This window comes from Manacus candei, unplaced genomic scaffold, assembly GCF_025592945.1.
Source record: "Manacus candei isolate 608988 ecotype Guabito, Panama unplaced genomic scaffold, ASM2559294v1 h1tg000048l, whole genome shotgun sequence".
Classification (NCBI taxonomy): Eukaryota; Metazoa; Chordata; class Aves; order Passeriformes; family Pipridae; genus Manacus; species Manacus candei.
Window position 1 is genome coordinate 1,177,757 of NW_026138096.1, and position 9,201 is coordinate 1,186,957.

The following is a 9,201-nucleotide window of genomic DNA, read 5'->3' on the forward strand; positions in this document are numbered from 1 at the left end:
TCAAAAGAAGTCTGCCTGAAAAGATATCTGTAAGAAATCCACTTTGACAAAACTGGAATGTGTCTGGGAGTTTTCACCTTGCTTGTTTCTGCTCACTGCCTTGCTTCCACTGATTAATGTGTGGTTCCTCAAAGCCTAAAAGATATATGCTGACAAGCAGACTTTTTTCCTATAGCCCTGAACTTTGTTTCTTTGAGATTTTCTTGCTGAACCAGAAAGTTAAGCAGGCCTTTCTCTGACAGTGAACTTCTGCATGTACTATTTTTTCAGACAGCTGAGAGATATTATATTATTCTAATTTTTTTTAAATGTACCAGAATCACAAACAATTTGGAGATGGGCCATCATCAGGTGCAGAGAAATGGCAAACAGTTTTTCCTTCAGCAACAAGCACCAGACAAAAGTTTGTTTTCAAAAATTGCAGAGCAGTGGATAGGTTTGGGTCATGTTCATGTGGAGCAAACAGGCAAAGCTCAATGAAAATCTTACCTTTTACTTCTAACTAAGGGATACAAACAGCACATAACTACAAAAAGCCAAACTACTCAGGTGATTTTTGAGTTAATATCCATCTTGCAAGCCAGCTCAAGGCCTGGGTATTTTACGTATCCTGAAGAGGATCCACCCTCAACCATTCCTGGTGGGTGATATACTTACTCTCTTCCCTTTGACTAAAATTGCTAAAATTGCAGGGGAAGATGTGCTTGGCCTTCCTTGCTCAGGAAAGTGAGCGTTCTGCCGCCTGCCTAGCAATGCAGAGCAAAACAAAACCCAGAGCAGAGGCTGGCTCACAGGCATGTGCATTATCATCTCTCTAAGCTGATAACCACAGACAGCAGTGTATGAATGAAGGTGCCGTGTATGCAGTGATTATTCAACACGTATCCACACCATCCAGTTCACATTAGCATCAGCATGGGCGTCTTATCAGCCTAGGCTGCCTTGCAAATGAATGCTGCCAGGCTGCTGGAATTATCTGCACAGTCAGATACTCATTTTTAGCTTTTTCATCATGGTTGAAGACAGCTCCACTTGATCTCAGCAAAGTTATTTTAAAATCTGAGAGTTTGCCAATGTTTCTTTTTAAAGGATCACATCTAGTGTGACTCATTACTCCTGGATTTCATTTGTCAGAGCAGCCAAGTAGTCTAGCTTTTACATTCCCAATGGCCATTATCTCTGTTTGTTAACAGCTAAATGGCTGATGCATGGGTACACATTATTCCTGTGTTTTCTTGCAGAGAGAGATCTTTTGCTGGAAACAAAACATTAAAGCAAGAAACTAGAAAAATATGATAATCCACAGATTTTAGAGAAAAAATGGTTATTGACTGGAAATATGTATATAAGGGATATACATATACATATTATATACATATATATAATATATATATATTATATATATAACATATATGGGACTACCAGCTCTGGGGAATTTATCCATTGGATTTCTTTAGTTTTAAATTATATGTTGGATGTATTGAAATACAATCTTATGCTACCAACAGTATATGTTAAATAATAATTTCTAGCAGAAATCAGTATGTTCATTCCAAATACAGCAACTGGTTCCACAGTATGATCTCTATTCATCATAGTGCCAGAGTTCGCCTTAAAAAAAAGTGAAGAACTTGTATCCATCCATTTAACTCAGCAAAGTTAGTTCCACTGGCCACTGAATAAACCTGATTTTAGGTGAATACTTTAGTGAGTTAGGGTCTGAATCACAGCAAAATTGAGCTGAAGAAAACATTTGATTAGCTGATGTGGAGCCTGAACCATGTAATTATAAGATCATGCACAGCTGGGGTGGAATTCATTAGCCAACACATTGGAGTCACCTTTCGATAAACACAAAGAGTAAAAATAATTGTTACTCTGTGCAATAGATGTCCTACAGTTTGTGTATTTCATGTCTGCTATATTGTGCAGCACTCGCTTTCTGATTAGCAATGAATCATGATGATGATGATATACAGTTGCTCAAAACAATTTCAAGTGATAATTAGTTCAGCAGAGAAAATTCCTACCACTAGTTCAAGAGGTCAAAGCAAATGTAATCCAAAATCTTTCAAGCCACTTCACATTTATAAAAAATCCTCTCTAAACTCCTCCATGTTAAGACTAGCATCAGCAGTAAAAAGAGATATAAACATTAAAATTGTTACTGTGATCTTTACAAGTTTTTTTATTTCTCTTTTTTTTTGTGTAAGGAGTGTACCTTGAGTAATGCTTGCTACTAGTTGTAAATCTATTCATATAAATGATACTGGGTTAATTTTGAGTTGGTAGATGTAATATAGGCAAGATTTCATTCTAAAAACAAACAGGAACATCTTCTAAATTATGGAAGATCAGACAGTGCTGAAAGAAAGCAATTGCACATGAATGTGTGACTACATCTGCAGCACAGCTGTTGAGAGGGGTTTACAAGGAACCAGGCAAGCAGAAATTCCATTGTAGTATGGCAATGAGTTAAGGTAATACTGTTGCCATAAGTGTGCATGGTCCAGTCACATAAAAATTTCATTTAATCTTTGAAAATGTTGCATTTTAAAATATAATATAAATGTGTTAATTGGAAGGAAGGACAAATAAAAGACCAGCAATACTAGATGGTTCGTTAAATAGATAACATCTTGTGATGACAATTAAGTATTGTCATTACAGATTTTTTGTCATTTCAAAGATTTCTTGAACTACATCTGTGATAAAAAATTGTATTTTAAAAAAAAAAAAGAATTCTACTCTGTGCAATTAAATTATTGAGGTAGCTTAAAGAATCACTGGCAAAGGTATTGGTAAAACCAGGTTTAATGTAAAAGTGAAGTTCCTTGGCAAAATTCACTCTACTACTTATTAGGTGGCTAAAGTACACAGAGAAAAAGCAAATTAAAATCTAAAATCAATCAATCTAAAACCAAAGTCAACCCAAAAATTATCTATGTGGATGCTGTGGAGTGTGGGGGGGAAAGAGTAAGAATAATAAAGAGCAAGGAAGACTCTCCTGTTGAGTCACAAGGTGCAGAGTAGACCTCCTTGCTAAACTGAGCCCTGGACTTGACCAAGAGTTTTAGCCTAAAGATTTAAAAGCACTTAAACTTAACAGCACTTAATCAGTAGTTTCAGTTAAACAATTTAACAAAAGATTCATATAGAATTTACTATAGCACTCAGAGGCCTAACTTACAAATCTAGAGTGCTTAAAAATTTAGGAGGGTAACATTAATAGTACATTTACCATAGCCTATTCACAACTGCATGCACACAGACATAAAGACTATGCAGAAGGTATACCCGTGAATAATTCCCCTCAAATTCAGTGAAATACTCAAGCTGGATGCCTTTGCACCTTCTGAATGGGCGAGGGGTCGAGTCTTGGGGAGTGGGGGATGTCGGCCCAGGGTCCGTCATCACTGTTCAGAGGTGGTCCTTCAAGCACAGCAAACATGAGAGTTCACTGGCTCTGACAGGCAGCCCAGTCAGAGGGAGGTTGCTGGTCATAGCCCACTGCAGTCCAGGAGAGCTCAGAGGGTCTCACTTTGGACTGCTGTTTGAAGGGTCACAAGAGAGTTGGCTTTAATCATAATAATTTCTCATCCAGCAATTTGGGTTGGTAACCTTTGCAAGTTTGATGACAAAAATGTTACTCCACTAGAGATGCTATTCAGGCAAGAAAAATAAATTTCCAAGGGTGGTGGTTAAAAACAGGAGCTCGTTATCATAAGTCCCTGGAAGCAGACAGTGTTTCTGATAAGATCGAGAGGAGTTTAGCTCAGCTGCTGTTAGTCAAGGCCAAGGCCTAATGAGCAGTTCTCTGATCGTAGTGAGGCCCAGGGAGCAGAGCCTGGGGGGAAATGCGCTACCTCATTTGCTTAGTGTATAAACTAACATGTGATCAGAACATTAATAAGTAGAATAATTCAAACAACACTTATAGGTCCCTTCCAACTTGAGATATTCTGTCATTCTAGGATTCTATGATTCTAAAACAGTTCTAGGTCAAGAGACTTTCTGAATGGTTTGGAAGTCAGTAGAATTTGTGCATTTCAAATGCCATAAAAAGGTCATACATGTATCAACATGTTGGCACTTCCATAACACCAAGAGAGCACTTTCCAGAGGATCCACGAACATGACATTTTCTGATCTCCCTTACAACAAAGCATGCCGGTAAATGTCTGGACTTTGGACATTATGTGTCCTCTTGGGGTGTATTGCAAAGCATTACTTCAGCAGACTGCATCTGGCCTTGAGGGTGGCCTGCCTGTGGCCCTGAACACACATGTCTGTCTTAATATGTCTCCAGTAGCTGTGACTGTTTACATATCTGGGTAACATTTTATACTGGGGACTCTTAAGTTCCCAATGAGGAGAAGAGAGCTTAAACCCTCTTAAATCCCCCAGTAAATCCCTGCCTCGTGTACATGTTCCCACCAAGGTCATTTCTGTCTGAAAATGGGCTGATATGGTGCTTCAGCATATAATTTAGAGAGAAAGCAGCTGACAAATTAATTTCTAATACATCACCTCTGTGTTGCAGGAGACAGTGCAAGCTGATGGAGGGGCAGCGTGGCTTGTGGGAAGCATGGCACTAGCATTCAGGGGCTGTGAATCCTCTGCCTGGCTACAGTGTATTTTTTTTCCACTGAATGACCTTGAACACATAATTTGTCCTGTTATAATATGAATAAGATGACTCAGACTTCGATTTAAAACACTTCAAAATCTATGCTTGAAAAGCTCTATATGAATACAAGCTATTATTGAAAGCAGTGCTAGGATCTGCACCAGGTCCCCTCTGTTTCTGCATCTATTGTTCTTTATCTTCATCTCTTCTTTTGTCTTCACTCCTTTGCCTCCCACAAACCCCTTCCCATAATCAACCTTCATGACACTGCAGTCAAAATAGACCCCTTCAGCAGCCTGAAATAACTACTTCAGTTTAAGGCAAGTAAAGCAAAAGAGAACAAGCCAATAAACAAGCTGTTGATTTTTCCCAGTAATCCAAAACAATTATATAAACTTACATATGATCCCTGTGCTCCCACTCCTCCTGCAGTCCTTCCTCTTTCCCTCTTTGTTGTTTTGCTATTGTTCTTATTTGATATGCTACACCTGCTTGAGTCCAAATGCCCTTAAAGGCAAGGGCTGTATCTTTTTTCTCTCTATTGTGCGTGACGTATAAATGTAAGAATGAACATTACATTTGAAACATTTTCAGAAGAACACTTTGATGATTTACTGTTCTGCATCTTTGTAAACACTTTGTTTCCTCCCCTGCAGGGAATCAACTGCCTCTTTTGGATCTTTTGTCACTGATTCTTTTTGTGTGTTCCTGTTTTCTCTGCCACAGAGCTGAGATGGGTGCCTTTGAAAGCATTTGCTTCACACTCATTTATTTCTTGCAGAGTCATATCACCCCAGGGCTTGATTCTCTCTGTCTTTTGCAAATGGTTGCTCCCACTACTTGGGGCTACTGATGATTTCTTCCTGCTTTTTCTCTGAGTGTGGGTTTTCCCTTGAGAACTGCACCTGATTTCTGAAGAAACCAAGGGCTGTATCTGCATCTGCATGAGAAGGAGCAAAGGGCTGTGTTGCACCATGCCCACTCCCTCTGACAGGGGCAGCCAAATGACCCCAAGGAGGGTGCTCAGAGGGTGGCACCCCCCTGGGACGCCTCTGCAGGTCAGGACTTTCTGACCCATATCATTGTGCTAGTCAGCCCACAGCAGATATTTATTCCATGAGTTTCTCTAGATGTTTTTGAACCTATTTATAATTTTGGCTTCCAAAGCATCCTGTGGCAATGGCATTTGAAGTTATGGATTATGTGAAGAAGTACATTTTGTGTACAGCCTGCAGTCTGATAGTTTCATTTGGTGTCTCCATGTTCTTTTCTTATGAGATACAATAACCATCATTCCCATCATTTCTCCTTACCATTCATCATTTTATAAACCACAAACTCCTTTTTATTCTGTGCTGAAAATTGCTATCCTGTTTAATATCACTTTGGACAGAACCCATTTCATTTCTCTGATATTTCTTGTTGCCCTTCATTTTACCTTTTCTTTTCTGGACTGGGGAGCCACAGTTACACCTATTATTTAGAATTAGGATTTTTTGTAGTGGTGTAATGATGTTTTCTCTCCCCTCCTCTAATGTTAGTAAATATTATATTTATAATATATGGGGTACAGGGAAGAAAGGCTGCCTGCCATCAACCTCAGAACTTATATTTCAGAGCAGTATCCAAAAAGACTCCTGCAGTCCAACTATACTCATTATTAAATGGTATACTTTGCATGTAATTCTATTGTTAGAATTATAGAATGATTGGGGTTGGAAGGGACATTAAAGTCAACTAGTTTCAAACTCTTTGCCATGGGAAGGGACAACTTTCACTAGACTAGTGGTTCAAAGTCCCATTCAACCTGTCCTTGAATGCTTCCAGGAATGGAGCATCCACAACTACTCTGGGAAAATTGTTCTAGTGTCTCACCACCCCCAAAGTGAAGAATTTATTCCTAATATCTAATCTAAATCTACTAACCTTTATCTTGGAATCATTATCCATCATCCTATCATTACATTTCCAGATAGAATGCTTCCCTATTTTTCCTGGAGACCTCTTTAAGTACTAGAAATCTATTATAAATAAATTGTTCCTCCCCATGGAAATCTTTAGTAAAAAGCAAGAGATTTATAGAATCTAAAGAGAAACCAGAGTTCACTTACGCAATTGCTTCTGGATTGCCCTTTCTGAGGCTGTGACAGATTCTAATCCTTTAGATTGAACTGTTAAAAACACAGATTCTGATATAAATAATAATAGAAAATACCATGTTGATCCTTTTGCATTACATTTATATAAAGATAAGAAAGAGTAGAAACCTTATGACATCATCTAGACAGAAGGCACTAGGTAGTGGACATACACAGTTCACTCATTTCAGGCTCTCATTTGATCCACGTAAATTGCTTTTTCCCATTTTCCTTTCTTTCTCCATATTTTGTTTTGAGTCTTAGTTTCTAGTCCAAACAAAAATTCAAAGTAAAATTCAGTCCAAACTGTCAATCCTACATTGGGTGCTGGACCTCTGTAGGAATATCTACCTAGTTCTTCTGGCTCATATGTGAGCCTTTAGGAATTCTACCATGAGATATTTGTCTACAGAAAAGGACAGAAGGAGGAGAGACGACATTAGAAATCCATCAATATATGAGATATTGAAACAGAAAAAGACATTAACTGTTTCCTCTCCTTAACCATATGTGGCCATTAGCTTAATTGTATTAAAAAGTGTCTTAGAGGTTAGGAAAGATCTAGCTATTACTGAAGGGAAAATGGGAATAATCTACTGAGGAAACTGGTCGAATCTTTCCTTGGCAAATTTCTATGAAACAGAAATATCTGTCAGAGGTTTTTTTGTTACTCTACCTAACTGCAAAGCAATAAACTGGACACTAGGAGGTCCCGCTCTGCTCTGCCTTGAAATACAAATTGACATTGAAGACACCGCCTCACCAGGCCATAGCTCCCAACAGCATTCTAAATGACTGTAATTGGTTCAACAATACCAGAAAAACACTTCTGCCCATATATTTAAAGAGGCAGGCTTCAGAAATCTGTCGGTGAAATAAGGCCTGAAAGAGAGCATTCCATCTGGGGTAACCCTTTTTCACGTATGTCAGTCCCTGTGAAATGTTTTATGTATGTATTCTTTGGAAATCATCTAGCAGAAACAGCTGTGTGTGCTGCCCACCTGCTCAAGCCTACAGTCTAGTGTTATTTCAATTAGATTTGATTGCAGGAAAAGTTTATGAAACAGCTATCAATGATTTCATGCCATCTGGCTTCCGCTTTTCTTCTGTTTAGAGAGACCCTGTGTTTACATTGATTGGCCTTCTATATATACAAGCATGATTGAGTTTTATTATTCTTTTTATTTGTCTGATAGCAGTGTGCTTGGTGCTGTACAAACTCACAACGGAAGAGAAGCTGTAAAAATTTCATGCCATGAAGTTTGGCTCAGACCACCACAAGGCTTCAGCTAAGAACATATCAGAAAGGTAATTGTATTTTTAAAAGTCTGTTTTATTTGTTAGGATATAAATTTTCTATATGTACTGTAACTTGGTTTTAGCCAAGTAAAAGCTAAGTTCTTAAACAAGACAGTACTTAAGTTCCCTTTCAGAGTCAATAGGAAGAGAAATAAACTTTACCAGTAGCAGTGGGTCCAAAATCATGTTTCAAGTGAAGTGAATTGCCTCTAGAGACACTTGTTTTCTGCTTTTCATCATCATGGGAGCTTGGACACCCAGACTAAGGTGGGCTCAGCAGAGGAGATGAGTTATCCCTTGACTACTGACCTCCTTGGCTACTTTTAAAATGCTCAAATTACGGAAATATTCTTTTTGATTAAGAAATGCTCTCCAATGAGCTATTTTTTCTTTAGTAACCTTTAGAAGTTTGCTCTCCTCTCAGAAGCAATATGAACATAAGTCTTTTAAAATACTCAATTTATTTTTCCTTCTCCCCCCAAGTTCTTGGTGTTTCTGTTGTCTGTGAGGATTTGGTAAATAAAAGTCAGTCTGATACTTGTTGTCTCATTGGCAGAACAAATTTGTCTTCTAGCTTCTACCTGAATTCAGTTATGTCAGGCTTTAAACCTGATGGTGTAGCTGAACTTGACATTTCGAACAACAGCTGAAAGGTTCATCCCTGTTTGGGCAAACCAGCTCTAGGAAATGACAGTTCAAACTCACACGACCATCTTGTGTGTTTGTCTCTCCTGAGATAAACCAAATTTAGGTGCATGAGTTGACTTTGGAATTAACACCATCTGCTCACACTGTACTTGCTTAAGGTTTGCTTGTGCCGCTTGCCTCTTTCTTCGCAGAAGGATGACATGCTGTGTGGGGCTTGCAGGCAGTCTGGGCATATGTTAGGCTGTCAAACTTACTGGTCTGGAGGCATCCTACTCTTTGGAAATACTATAACCTTTTGAAACCTTTTTTATAAAGGGCTATGATACCATTAGAAGGTCCAAACCTCTCCTATATTGTCATGACAGTGTTTATTCCATAGTTGTGTACTTGCCTGGAATGCTAAGTACCAACAGAGATTAAAATAAAAGATGTAGGATAAAACTGTAAATGCTCTGGTGAACAGTGTCTCCCTTTAATTTCTATAGT

The 9,201-nt window shown here is 38.5% G+C and overlaps 1 long non-coding RNA gene and 1 other non-coding gene across 2 annotated transcripts in view; one reads left to right on the forward strand and one right to left on the reverse strand.

Annotated features, from left to right (window-relative positions):
* LOC127476076 (uncharacterized) overlaps positions 1 to 8,018 on the forward strand; it is a 203,157-nt gene extending 195,139 nt beyond the window's left edge. Inside the window, exon 3 of the long non-coding RNA XR_007906466.1 lies at positions 7,965 to 8,018. This is a non-coding gene — a long non-coding RNA (uncharacterized LOC127476076). The remainder of the gene's footprint in view (positions 1 to 7,964) is intronic.
* On the reverse strand, positions 6,623 to 6,735 carry LOC127476150 (U5 spliceosomal RNA). Its single transcript, XR_007906486.1, has one exon. It is a non-coding gene; the product is annotated as a U5 spliceosomal RNA (small nuclear RNA).
* Positions 8,019 to 9,201: the final 1,183 nt, after the last annotated feature.